This window comes from Pleurodeles waltl, unplaced genomic scaffold (genome assembly GCF_031143425.1).
Source record: "Pleurodeles waltl isolate 20211129_DDA unplaced genomic scaffold, aPleWal1.hap1.20221129 scaffold_135, whole genome shotgun sequence".
In the NCBI taxonomy this organism is placed as follows: Eukaryota; Metazoa; Chordata; class Amphibia; order Caudata; family Salamandridae; genus Pleurodeles; species Pleurodeles waltl.
In genome coordinates, this window is record NW_027149841.1 from 228,440 (window position 1) to 240,935 (window position 12,496).

Here is a 12,496-nt window from a genome sequence, read left to right on the forward strand (position 1 = left end):
GCAAAAGTCCCCAACATTTTCTGCATATTTGTGCTCTTACCTGAAAGCAGCGCCACCTTTCATCGCAGGCAACTGCAGCATACAACCAAATTTATCCGAGAGCAAGGTGAAAGAAACCCAAGGGAACAGCCCCTGTCTGCAGCAGGAAGGTTGGCTGTTTCGAATGGACAGAACTTCCAGTCCTAAGTCCTGTACGCTCCCAAACGCTCATACCGGACAAACCCTCACCGGGTGCACCTCTGGCTCCCAGGTAAGGCCAAAACCTGAGCATGGTAGCGCAGGATCACAGAGAAGGAGCAGGTGGGGGTGCTTCTGTCTTGACAAAGGCGTGACATGGCTAGTGACTGAGAGGGCCTTGACTTTCCCCTATGACTGACTGTGAGAGGGGAAGGCGAAGATTTTCTGCACCCAGCATGCCTTGTCACATTCTTAGGCAAATGAGGTGAGATCCCTGCCAGAATAGCTCCAGCGATCCCATGCCACTCCTCTGAAGGCTCCTGATCTGCATAACCACAGCATTTTGAACAGGAAGCAGCGTGGTGCAGCGGAAGCGTGCTGGGCCCATACCCCAGAGGTCGATGGATCGAAACCATCCTCTGCTAGCATGGATTGATTTTTTTTCTTGTGAGGACCACTCTCTCGTTTCCACGCTGCCAGAGCGGAAAACAGCAGGCTTGTGCCAGCTTTTTGTGGGAAGAGACTGCTCAACTATCGGTCTCTGCTCAAAGTCAGGGAGACAGATGGTCAGAGAATCAACCCTACACTTCAAAGGAAATGATGCACAGTTATGACCATTAACGAAAGATGGGACCATCGCACTTCTTTCTGAGCCTGCTTGGAACGTTATTATTCCCTTTTTTTGTCCTGCTATTATCAATCTCCTGTGAATTTCGTGGAGCTGTTTTCTTTCTCTACCCTGCTGTTTTTCCCTTGCTGCCAATATATGCTTATTTCAATGATTTGAACTGCTGCTTTCCCTTTCTCCTTTTCTGCGCAGCTTTTGCATTGGTTTCAATCTCCAGTTCCTTAGCAGTTGCGAGAAAGTTCTTCCTGATTTTCATGTTGGTCTGTAAACCAAAAATACCTCTTGTACAGAGCCTTCCCCTGCGTCTTAAAGAAACACTCACAGACAGTGCTTGCTGATAACACACGCATGGAACTGCGTCACCCGTAGTTCGCTCTTTATTTATACCTTCGTGCTCCGTGCCCCTCCCGGACACGCAGAGCACGTCAGGCGCACATGGAGAGCCCGCATGGTTCTCCATTAACTCTTTACATCCCCCCCATGTTTTACTCCACATGGGGACTGGAACTAACAAAACTGACACCAAAATTAACACATAACGGTATAAAGTCACTTAGGAATAGTTCGTACTAAAAACACACGTAAACAGTCCACCTCAACGAAAACACTGTCCTTACGAACCAGCAGACCTTCCCTCTTCATCCTGTTATCATCACCTGGCAACGGAACTCCAACTATGAGCAGCCTACATGACAGACAAAGTCCTTCAACTGACTACTCGGTGCAGGATTAGGACGTAGATCATATCTTCGGCTTCTTGTGCGCAAGCTTTCATTCCCAGGGGCATAAACAGGTAGGGTTTGTTCAGTCAGCACCGGCCTCCTGACACTCTCCACCTCATTGGTCACCACGGGTGACCCGCCTGTAATGTCCTCAAACTCTCCTTCATCATCAATTGGTTCCCTCCGTCCAGCTTTCTTAAAATGTGACACATTCCGTGTCACTCTTTGTCTTCCTCTGGCCGCAGTGATCATGGACCCCTTCACACCAATAACCTCCCATATCTCGGGTTCAAACGGAGTTATAAACTTTCCTCCCCCTCTCCGACATTTCACCACCACTTGGTCTCCTTCTTGGAACCCTCGGTACCTTGCTCGTCGTTGGGCACTCGCCCTCTGATTAGTAGCTCGCCGTCGTTTTTGAGTGGCTTTAACATCCAACACAGGAGGTCTCCATTTAGGACCTGACGGAATACAGTCACGTGGAGATACTTTGAACATCAAAGAGGAGGGAGCACAACCAGTGGTACTATGGGGCGTTTGACGATAAGCACTCAGGAATTGGTGTAGACACTGTTCGCTGTCTTCCCTTTTCTCTACACCAATTCGAAGAGCCCTGTTCAAAGTTCGCATGAACCTTTCCACGTCTCCATTTGCCTGAGGCCAGTAAGGCGTTATCTTCCGATGACGAATTGCCAGACCCTCAAGGTATAACCGGAACTCTTGTCCTTGGAATGGGGGACCATTATCCGTTCGAATTTCATCAGGCAAACCAAACAAAGCAAATGTCTTTTGTAGAACTGGCCGCACATTCTCAAACGCCGTCGACGGCACTACCTCAACCACCGGGAATTTAGTATAAGAGTCAATCAGAACAGCCGTTAACCTCCCATCTGGAAAACTTCCGAAGTCCATGCTTATTTTAGCCCATGGTTTCAGAGTAGCCGGCTCCGTTATCACCGGACAATTCGGAGGTTCCACTGACGTGATGATACAGGAGTGACACTGTCCTACCATCTCGTCAACTTGACTGTCCATACCTGGGAACCATACCTTGGCACGTAATCTCGCTTTGGTTTTAGCAGCCCCTTGATGTCCTTGATGTGCCAGCTCAATCACTCTAGACCAGAGACTTTGTGGAAGTACAATCCTTCTTCCCCGTAGAACCAATCCTTCATTATCAGTAGACAGTTCATCTCGCACTTTCCAGATGCTTTGCATGGCCACTCTCTGTTCAGGGCGAGACGCATGTGTTTTTTCTAGAAAATATTTCCACTTTTTATGGCTCAACGCATCTTTGACGTGGCTCAATATGATATCTTCCTGCGTGGCACTTACAATCTCTGGTACGAGAAGGGCGTTAGGACACGCCGACTGCACGACCATGCTTACAAAGACTTCCGTACTCTCCTCATCTTGTTCTTGTTGCGCATCCGACACCTGCGAACAAGGGTGACGAGACAGATAATCTGCCGGATTGTTTGCCCCTGGCCGGTAAACGACAGTGAACCTATAAGGTTGAAGGAGAACGGTCCATCGCTCAATCCTCGGAGGGGCAAGACGCGGGCAACCAGCGAACAACGGAACTAAAGGTTTGTGGTCAGTCACTACTTGAAATTCGTGCCCATACAAATACAAGTGAAAATGGTGGCACGCCCACCGGATGGCTAGAGCCTCACGCTCAATCTGCGCATACCTGGTTTCAACGGCCGACAGCGCCCGGCTGGCATATGCGACCGGGACCCATTCCTGATACCTCTGTTCTTGCAAGAGGACGGCTCCGAGCCCGACGGGGCTCGCATCTACCACTACTTCGGTCTTTCTGCTGGGGTTGAAATAGGCCATAGTTGCCTTGTCTAGCAACGCCTCCTTAATATCCATGAAGGCCTGTTGTGCCTCTGGAGTCCAGTCCCATCGGTGTTGCCCTTTTGTCAGCTGCCGGAGAGGTTCAGACATGGTGGCTAGATGTGGTATAAACCTCCCGCAGTACGTGGCCATCCCTAGGAAGCTACGAACCTCCGTGGCACTTTGCGGAACCGCGGCCTGACGGATAGCCTCAGCCTTCCGTGGGTCCACTTGCAGGCCTTCTTTCAAAAATACATATCCAAAGAACTCTACCGAATTTTGGTAAAAGGCACACTTCTTTTTATGAAGCGTTAGTCCCGCTTCAGATAGCCGTTTTAACGTCGCACGTAGATGACAATGATGATCCTCTCTCGTCTTGGAGTGTATTAGAATGTCATCACTCAGGTTGATTACTCCTGGTAACCCCGACAGGGTTTCCCTAATCGCATTTTGAAACACCTCCGCCGCGGAGGACACTCCAAAGCTCAGTCTCTTGTATCTTCTCAACCCCACATGCGTCGAGAATGTGGTAATATTCCTGCTTTCCGGGTCTAGCTCTAGCTGATGATACCCCGCATTGAGATCCAACTTGGAGAACCACTGTGCCCCATTCAGATCTGCAATGATGTCGTCCATGGTGGGCGTTATGTGTCTTTCCCTTCGAATAGCCTTATTTGGCAGTTGCATATCAACACAGAGACGAATCGCTCCTGGCTGCTTGGGTTTTGGCGCAATCACCAGCGGCGACACCCACGGCGTAGGCCCATCCACCTTCTCTATGACCCCTTGGTCCTCCAACAACTGCAGCTCTTTCTCAACGACAGGTCTCAGATGAAAGGGTACACGACGATGCCTTAGTGCCACCGGAGCCACGTTGGGATCTATGTGCAATTTGATGCGTTTTCCTCTTAACCGACCCAACCCCTCAAATAGCTGCGGAAACTCGTTGAGAAGGCGTTCCACTTGAGTATCATACACCTGTCGTGCAAAAAACACTAGTCCCAACTCTTCTGCCGTGCGACATCCTAGCAGAGTGCCACGATCCCCAGCCACCACATAGAACTTGGTTTTTGTTGAATTATCTCCACTGCTTACAGCCACCTCCACTGTTCCCTTGAGGGGAAGAGGGTCTCGCCCTCCATAATTGTATATCTTAGTAGTTGTCTGGGTCAGTGGCGGGGCAGGTATTAGTTGGTGGAAAAGCGTTTCATCCATGACATTGACCGACGCTCCTGTGTCAATGAGTACGGAGACAAGCATGCCGTTGACATGAACGTCACTCATGGGCGGCGGTCTCCTTTTCCGTGCCTTGCCCCCCGTGAACGATATTACGAATATGTCCTCTTCTTCATCTTCCTCGAAGACCGGGCCACTCGCCATCGCCTGGTCTCTCACCTCCTCTGTGTCCTTGGATACAGCTCTAATACTTGTATCTCTTCCCTTCTGCTCTCCTGGCTTATTCCTCCTGGACCTACACACTTTGGCAAAATGATTTGGCTTGCCACAACGGTTGCAGGACTGTCCTTTAGCCGGGCATCCCATGTTTGGCCGGTGGTCATACCCACAGCTTCCACAGGCCCTGTCGCCGGGTCTGGCAGCGCTTGTTTTACGCTGCGCTGCTGGGCGTGCTTGAATCGCATCCACTTGTTCCTCCTTCACCTGGACTACACGAGACGATGACGCAGCCGCTAGTGACTGACCTCTTACAGCCACCATCGCATCCGCTCGTACTGCCGACAGTTCATGTGATCTTGCAAGAATTAGAATGTCATCGAGGGACATGCCCTGCTGTCTCAAAATCAACTTCCTCAAAGCATTCGACCGGCACCCTTGAATGATTTGCGCTCGGATCTCCTCTTGCTGGTTGAGACCTGTGCACGAGCTCGCTAGCTTTCTCAACCTGGCATAAAACATATCCATCGACTCGATTTCGGTCTGCTGGGCCTGTCGTAGTTTAAAACGTTCGTAATCCGAGTTGAGTTGAGGGTCGAAGTGCCTGTTCAGAGCAGTTACTGCTGTATCAAAATCAGCCTTGTCCCCTGTGTCAGGAAGCGAGTCAAAAAGCTCCTGTAGTTCATCTCCACCCATCAACAGCATTACCGACCTCCGCACTTCCCCGTCCGTTTCCCTGGTTGCACGAAAGTAGTTTTCTAACCTGTTTATCCACAAGCGCCACCTGGGTGCAGCGGTAGCCGGGTCAATTAGTTGGCTAAACGGTGGTAACGAAACGATCGAGGAGTGAACCCTGTTGGTCAACTGTGCTGGGAGCTGGGGGTTCCCTGGTGGCGGTGGAGGATTGGCATCATCCTGTGGTGGGGCACTCATCTTTGCCCCTTCTCACCCTTGTGCTGTACACGAGGTGAAGCTGTCCTTTAGTTTTTTTTTTTTTTTTTTTTTTTTTTTGACTTCGCCTTCCTTACTTCTTCCTTTTCTCCTTTTATTTTCTTCTTCTGCCCCCCTTTTCTTGCCCTTTATTTTTCTGTGACAGTATTCATGTTCCTCTTTATATTTCTTATTCTGTTATTGAAAACCATCTCCTTCTGCTTACCGCTGTCTTTTTTTCTCTTTTCTCCTTTTTTTTTCTTTATTTAGCCCCTCCCGGGGGCGGCACACATCTAACTTGCTTTGCCTCTGGTCCACTGTTCTTGTGTGCAAGCACACACGTGCGTGCACCGCGCGTCTCTTCTTTTGTTTCGGGCTTCCCCCCCGGCCTCGCAGGAGACGCGCGGCTGGCCGGGGAAGCACGCGTCTGCTTCGGCTGCTCCCGGGCGGCGAGGGACGCCCGGGGCGGGGCTTTGGAGCCTCGCGTGGCGCTGCTCTCGGGCAGCGAGGGACGCCCTGGACGGGGTGTCGGAGCCCCACGTGGTGTGTTCCGTGCGGGGCAGGGCGCGGGGCGCGGCTCACCGTCTTTGGGTTTCCCCGGTGGGGAGACCGGTTATTTTCTTCGTCGTCCGCTCCGCCAGTCGCGCTCCTGAGGTTCCCTTCGTGAACCCTGCTTTTTTTCGGCGACCGGCCCGGCACCACGATCGCGGCAGCCGATACTGCTCCGCTCTCCTCCCGGTACGTTTTTTCTCTGCCTGGCCTCGATATTTGACTGCACTTTCTATCCCGCTCGTCGCCAATGTACAGAGCCTTCCCCTGCGTCTTAAAGAAACACTCACAGACAGTGCTTGCTGATAACACACGCATGGAACTGCGTCACCCGCAGTTCGCTCTTTATTTATACCTTCGTGCTCCGTGCCCCTCCCGGACACGCAGAGCACGTCAGGCGCACATGGAGAGCCCGCATGGTTCTCCATTAACTCTTTACACCTCTGATACTGGTGCAATATAGTCATTGAACTCAGGGTTGTGATGTCTAGAGCTTAAAAAAAACATATGCCACGGAGCGTTGGTGGTATAGTGGTGAGCATATCTGCCTTCCAAGCAGTTGACCCGGGTTCGATTCCCGGCCAACGCAGTGCTAATATTTATACATTAAGCAAGCAGTAGCTATTCTAACGCAATATGTTAAAAAAAAGAGAAATATCTTGACCAGATTACTCAGCTATTAGATAAATAATAAACAAAGACATAGGCAGGCATCCCAAAAGCCCCGTCTGCGACTTTCTATGTCCTGAAATTTTTATGTTTTACAAACAGCAGTCACCACTCACAACTGCTGGTAATAAATGGTCTGCAGGGGGGCAGGCAATGAAACAGCTAAGCCCTTCTGCCCGACCAGCCTTTAGAACTGCAGCATCTCTGCAGTAAAAGGTGTTTCAGGTCAATATCTCTCCCCTGGAAAAAATGTGCGAGACCCACCACCGATAAATGTGGCAAAAGTCCCCAACATTTTCTGCATATTTGTGCTCTTACCTGAAAGCAGCGCCACCTTGTAGTCATCGCAGGCAACTGCAGCATACAACCAAATTTATCCGAGAGCAAGGTGAAAGAAACCCAAGGGAACAGCCCCTATCTGCAGCAGGAAGGTTGGCTGCTTCAAATGGACAGAACTTCCAGTCCTAAGTCCACTCACGTCCCGAACGCTCCTACCGGGCAAGCCCTCACCGGGTGCACCTCTGGCTCCCAGGTGAGGCCAAAACCGTGAGCATGGTAGCGCAGGATCACAGAGAAGGAGCGGGTGGGGGTGCTTCTGTCTTGACAAAGGCGTGACATGGCTAGTGACTGAGAGGGCCTTGACTTTCCCCTATGACTGACTGTGAGAGGGGAAGGCGAAGATTTTCTACACCCAGCATGCCTTGTGACATTCTTAGGCAAATGAGGTGAGAGCCCTGCCAAAATAGCTCCAGCGATCCCATGCCACTCCTCTGAAGGCTCCTGATCTGCATAACCACAGCATTTTGAACAGGAAGCAGAGTGGCGCAGCGGAAGCGTGCTGGGCCCATAACCCAGAGGTTGCTGGATCGAAACCATCCTCTGCTAGCATGGATTGATTTTTTTTCTTGTGAGGACCACTCTCTTGTTTCCACGCTGCCAGAGCAGAAAACAGCAGGCTTGTGCCAGCTTTTTGTGGGAAGAGACTGCTCAACTATCGGTCTCTGCTCAAAGTCAGGGAGACAGATGGTCAGAGAATCAACCCTACACTTCCAAGGAAATGATGCACAGTTATGACCATTAACGAAAGATGGGACCCTCGCACTTCTTTCTGAGCCTGCTTGGAACGTTATTATTCCCTTTTTTTGTCCTGCTATTATCAATCTCCTGTGAATTTCGTGGAGCTGTTTTCTTTCTCTACCCTGCTGTTTTTCCCTTGCTGCCAATATATGCTTATTTCAAAGATTTGAACTGCTGCTTTCCCTTTCTCCTTTTCTGCGCAGCTTTTGCATTGGTTTAAATCTCCAGTTCCTTAGCAGTTGCAAGAAAGTTTTTCCTGATTTTCATGTTGGTCTGTAAACCAAAAATACCTCTGATACTGGTGCAATATAGTCATTGAACTCAGGGTTGTGTTGTCTAGAGCTTAAAAAAAACATATGCCACGGAGCGTTGTGGTATAGTGGTGAGCATAGCTGCCTACCAAGCAGTTGACCATGGTTCGATTCCCGGCCAATGCAGTGCTAATATTTATACATTAAGCAAGCAGTAGCTATTCTAACGCAATATGTAAGAAAAAAAGGGAGAAATATCTTGACCAGATTACTAAGCAATTAGATAAATAATAAACAAAGACATAGGCAGGCATTGCAAAAGCCCCGTCTGCGACTTTCTATGTCCTGAAATTTTTATATTTTACAAACAGCAGTCACCACTCACAACTGCTGGTAATAAATGGGCTGCAGGGGGGCAGGCAATGAAACGGCTAAGCCCTTCTGCCCGACCAGCCTTTAGAACTGCAGCATCTCTGCAGTAAAAAGTGTTTCAGGTCAATATCTCTCCCCTGGAAAAAATGTGCGAGACCCACCACTGATAAATGTGGCAAAAGTCCCCAACATTTTCGGCATATTTGTGCTCTTACCTGAAAGCAGCGCCACCTTGTAGTCATCGCAGGCAACTGCAGCATACAACCAAATTTATCCGAAAGCAAGGTGAAAGAAACCCAAGGGAACAGCCCCTGTCTGCAGTAGGAAGGTTGGCTGCTTCGAATGGACAGAACTTCCAATCCTAAGTCCACTCACGTCCCGAACGCTCCCGAACGCTCATACCGGGCAAGCTCTCACCGGGTGCACCTCTGGCTCCCAGGTAAGGCCAAAACCTGAGCATGGTAGCGCAGGATCACAGAGAAGGAGCGGGTCGGGGTGCTTCTGTCTTGACAAAGGCGTGACATGGCTAGTGACTGAGAGCGCCTTGACTTTCCCCTAGGACTGACTGTGAGAGGGGAAGGCGTATATTTTCTGCACCCAGCATGCCTTGTGACATTCTTAGGCAAATGAGGTGAGAGCCCTGCCAGAATAGCTCCAGCGATCCCATGCCACTCCTCTGAAGGCTCCTGATCTGCATAACCACGGCATTTTGAACAGGAAGCAGAGTGGTGCAGCGGAAGCGTGCTGGGCCCACAACCCAGAGGTCGATGGATCAAAACCATCCTCTGCTAGCATGGATTGATTTTTTTTCTTGTGAGGACCACTCTCTCGTTTCCACGCTGCCAGAGCGGAAAACAGCAGGCTTGTGCCAGCTTTTTGTGGGAAGAGACTGCTCAACTATCGGTCTCTGCTCAAAGTCAGGGAGACAGATGGTCAGAGAATCAACCCTACACTTCAAAGAAAATGATGCACAGTTATGACCATGAACGAAAGATGGGACCCTCGCACTTCTTTCTGAGCCTGCTTGGAACGTTATTATTCCCTTCTTTGTCCTGCTATTATCAATCTCCTGTGAATTTCGTGGAGCTGTTTTCTTTCTCTACCCTGCTGTTTTTCCCTTGCTGCCAATATATGCTTATTTCAATGATTTGAACTGCTGCTTTCCCTTTCTCCTTTTCTGCGCAGCTTTTGCATTGGTTTCAATCTCCAGTTCCTTAGCAGTTGCAAGAAAGTTTTTCCTGATTTTCATGTTGGTCTGTAAACCAAAAATACCTCTGATACTGGTGCAATATAGTCATTGAACTCAGGGTTGTGATGTCTAGAGCTTAAAAAAAACATATGCCACGGAGCGTTGGTGGTATAGTGGTGAGCATAGCTGCCTTCCAAGCAGTTGACCCGGGTTCGATTCCCGGCCAACGCAGTGCTAATATTTATACATTAAGCAAGCAGTAGCTATTCTAACGCAGTATGTTAAAAAAAAGAGAAATATGTTGACCAGATTACTCAGCTATTAGATAAATAATAAACAAAGACATAGGCAGGCATCCCAAAAGCCCAGTCTGCGACTTTCTATGTCCTGAAATTTTTATATTTTACAAACAGCAGTCACCACTCACAACTGCTGGTAATAAATGGGCTGCAGGGGGGCAGGCAATGAAACGGCTAAGCCCTTCTGCCCGACCAGCCTTTAGAACTGCAGCATCTCTGCAGTAAAAAGTGTTTCAGGTCAATATCTCTCCCCTGGAAAAAATGTGCGAGACCCACCACCGATAAATGTGGCAAAAGTCCCCAACATTTTCTGCATATTTGTGCTCTTACCTGAAAGCAGCGCCACATTGTAGTCATCGCAGGCAACTGCAGCATACAACCAAATTTATCCGAGAGCAAGGTGAAAGAAACCCAAGGGAACAGCCCCTGTCTGCAGCAGGAAGGTTGGCTGCTTCAAATGGACAGAACTTCCAGTCCTAAGTCCACTCACATCCTGAACGCTCCCAAAGGCTCATACCGGGCAAGCCCTCACCGGGTCACCTCTGGCTCCCAGGTAAGGCCAAAACATGAGCATGGTAGCGCAGGATCACAGAGAAGGAGCAGGTGGGGGTACTTCTGTCTTGACAAAGGCGTGACATTGCTAGTGACTGAGAGGGCCTTGACTTTCCCCTATGACTGACTGTGAGAGGGGAAGGCGAAGATTTTCTGCACCCAGCATGCCTTGTGACATTCTTAGGCAAATGAGGTGAGAGCCCTTGCAGAATAGCTCCAGCGATCCCATGCCACTCCTCTGAAGGCTCCTGATTTGCATAACCACAGCATTTTGAACAGGAAGCAGAGTGGCGCAGCGGAAGCGTGCTGGGCCCATAACCCAGAGGTCGATGGATCGAAACCATCCTCTGCTAGCATGGATTGATTTTTTTTCTTGTGAGGACCACTCTCTCGTTTCCACGCTGCCAGAGCGGAAAACAGCAGGCTTGTGCCAGCTTTTTGTGGGAAGAGACTGCTCAACTATCGGTCTCTGCTCAAAGTCAGGGAGACAGATGGTCAGAGAATCAACGCTACACTTCAAAGGAAATGATGCACAGTTATGACCATTAACGAAAGATGGGACCCTCGCACTTCTTTCTGAGCCTGCTTGGAACGTTATTATTCCCTTTTTTGTCCTGCTATTATCAATCTCCTGTGAATTTCGTGGAGCTGTTTTCTTTCTCTACCCTGCTGTTTTTCCCTTGCTGCCAATATATGCTTATTTCAATGATTTGAACTGCTGCTTTCCCTTTCTCCTTTTCTGCGCAGCTTTTGCATTGGTTTCAATCTCCATTTCCTTAGCAGTTGCAAGAAAGTTTTTCCTGATTTTCATGTTGGTCTGTAAACCAAAAATACCTCTGATACTGGTGCAATATAGTCATTGAACTCAGGGTTGTGATGTCTAGGGCTTAAAAAATACATATGCCACGGAGCGTTGGTGGTATAGTGGTGAGCATAGCTGCCTTCCAAGCAGTTGACCCGGGTTCGATTCCCAGCCAACGCAGTGCTAATATTTATACATTAAGCAAGCAGTGGCGAATTCTAACGCAATATGTTAAAAAAAAGAGAAATATGTTGACAAGATTACTCAGCTATTAGATAAATAATAAACAAATACATAGATAGGCATCCCAAAAGCCCCGTCTGCGACTTTCTGTGTCCTGAAATTTTTATATTTTACAAACAGCAGTCACCACTCACAACTGCTGGTAATAAATCGGCTGCAGGGGGGCAGGCAATGAAACGGCTAAGCCCTTCTACCCGACCAGCCTTTAGAACTGCAGCATCTCTGCAGTAAAAAGTGTTTCAGGTCAATATCTCTCCCCTGGAAAAGATGTGCGAGACCCACCACCGATAAATGTGGCAAAAGTCCCCAACATTTTCTGTATATTTTTGATTTTACCTGAAAGCAGCGCCACCTTGTAGTCATCGCAGGGAACTGCAGCATATAACCAAATTTATCTGACAGCAAGGTGAAAGAAACCCAAGGGAACAGACCCTGTCTGCAGCAGGAAGGTTGGCTGCTTCAAATAGACAGAAGTTCCAGTCCTAAGTCCACACACGTCCCAAACGCTCATACCGGGCAAGCCCTCACCGGGTGCACCTCTGGCTCCTAGGTAAGGCCAAAACATGAGCATGGGAGCGCAGGATCACAGAGAAGGAGCGGGTGGGGGTGCTTCTGTCTTGACAAAGGCGTGACATGGCTAGTGACTGAGAGGGCCTTGACTTTCCCCTATGACTGACTGTGAGAGGGGAAGGCGAAGATTTTCTGCACCCAGCATGCCTTGTGACATTCTTAGGCAAATGAGGTGAGAGCCCTGCCAGAATAGCTCCAGTGATCCCATGCCACTCCTCTGAAGTCTCCTGAT

The 12,496-nt window shown here is 49.3% G+C and overlaps 1 non-coding gene across 1 annotated transcript; it reads left to right on the forward strand.

Annotated features, from left to right (window-relative positions):
- The first annotated feature begins 9,957 nt into the window (after positions 1 to 9,957).
- TRNAG-UCC (transfer RNA glycine (anticodon UCC)) lies at positions 9,958 to 10,029 on the forward strand. The gene has a single exon. It is a non-coding gene; the product is annotated as a tRNA-Gly (tRNA).
- The last annotated feature ends 2,467 nt before the right edge of the window (positions 10,030 to 12,496 follow it).